A 2,149-nucleotide genomic window follows, 5' to 3' on the forward strand; every position below is an offset into this window, starting at 1 on the left:
CCTTCCCCGGCCCGCTCCATCGCCGCCGCCGACACCGCGCACCCTCCCCCGCTTTTTGATGATATTTTTAAATAACAAATTTGATGATATTTTCAAATAACAAATTTGATGATATTTTCAATTAAAAATAAAAAACAAATTTGATGATATTAAAAAAAAACAAATTTGATGATATTTGATGATATCTTCTGTTCTAGTCCTCATGAAAATAACAAATTTGATAAAAAACAAATTATTAGATGCAACAAGAAATAATAATAAAAAGAAGTTACTAATGGCGCATCGGAGGAGGGTGCACCATTGCTATCAGAAAAAAATTTACTAATGGCGCACCAGAGGATTGTGCGCCATTGCTATGAGTGTTTTTATGGCGCACCCGTAGTGTTGGGGAACGCAGTAATTTCAGAAAAATTCCTACGCACACGCAAGATCATGGTGATGCATAGCAACGAGAGGGGAGAGTGTTGTCTACGTACCCATGCAGACCGACTGCGGAAGCGTTGACGCAACGTAGAGGGAGTAGTCGTACGTCTTCCCGATCTGACCGATCCAAGCACCGTTACTCCGGCACCTCCGAGTTCTTAGCACACGTACAGCTCGATGACGATCCTCGGGCTCCGATCCAGCAAAGCGTCGGGGAGGAGTTCCGTCAGCTCGACGGTGTGGTGACGATCTTGATGTTCTACCGTCACAGGGCTTCGGCTAAGCACTGCTACAATATAATCGAGGTGGAATATGGTGGCAGGGGGCACCGCACACGGCTAAGGAACGATCTCAATGATCAACTCGTGTGTCTAGGGGTGCCCCCCTGCCCCCGTATATAAAGGATCCAAGGGGGAGGGGGCGGCCGGCCAGGAGGAGGGCGCAGGGGGAGTCCTACTCCTACCGGAAGTAGGACTCCCCCCCCCAATCCTAGTTGGAATAGGATTCCCCGAGGGGGAAAGAGAGAGAGGGGGGCCGACCACCTCTCTTTGTCCTAATAGGACTAGGGGAGGGGGGAGGCACGCGGCCCACCTTGGGCTTCCCCTTTCTCCTTTCCACTAAAGCCCACTAAGGCCCATACAGCTCCCGGGGGGTTCCGGTAACCACCCGGTACACCGGTAAAATACCGATTTCACCCGAAACACTTCCGATATCCAAACATAGGCTTCCAATATATCAATCTTTATGTCTCGACCATTTCGAGACTCCTTGTCATGTCCGTGAGCACATCCGGGACTCTGAACTAACTTCGGTACATCAAAATGCATAAACTCATAATAACTGTCATCGTAACGTTAAGCGTGCGGACCCTATGGTTCGAGAATAATGCAGACATGACTGAGACACATCTCCGGTTAATAACCAATAGCGGGACCTGGATGCCCATATTGGTTCCTACAATTCTACGAAGATCTTTATCGGTCAGACCGCATAACAACATACGTTGTTCCCTTTGTCATCGGTATGTTACTTGCCCGAGATTCGATCGTCGGTATCCAATAGCTAGTTCAATCTCGTTACCGGCAAGTCTCTTTACTCGTTCCGTAATACATCATCTCGCAACTAACTCATTGGCTGCAATGCTTGCAAGACTTATGTGGTGTGCATTACCGAGAGGGCCCAGAGATACCACTCCGACAATCGGAGTGACAAATCCTAATCTCGAAATACGCCAACCCAACATCTACCTTTGGAGACACATGTAGAGCTCCTTTATAATCACCCAGTTACGTTGTGACGTTTGGTAGCACACAAAGTGTTCCTCCGGTAAACGGGAGTTGCATAATCTCATAGTCATAGGAACATGTATAAGTCATGAAGAAAGCAATAGCAACATACTAAACGATCGGGTGGTAAGCTAATGAAATGGGTCATGTCAATCAGATCATTCAACTAATGATGTGACCTTGTTAATCAAATAACAACACCTTGTTCATGGTTAGGAAACATAACCATCTTTGATTAACGAGCTAGTCAAGTAGAGGCATACTAGTGACACTAAGTTTGTCTATGTATTCACACATGTATTATGTTTCCGGTTAATACAATTCTAGCATGAATAATAAACATTTATCATGATATAAGGAAATAAATAATAACTTTATTAGTGCCTCTAGGGCATATTTCCTTCAGTCTCCCACTTGCACTAGAGTCAATAATCTAGATT

Source organism: Triticum dicoccoides, chromosome 7A, assembly GCF_002162155.2.
Source record: "Triticum dicoccoides isolate Atlit2015 ecotype Zavitan chromosome 7A, WEW_v2.0, whole genome shotgun sequence".
NCBI classification, from domain to species: Eukaryota; Viridiplantae; Streptophyta; class Magnoliopsida; order Poales; family Poaceae; genus Triticum; species Triticum dicoccoides.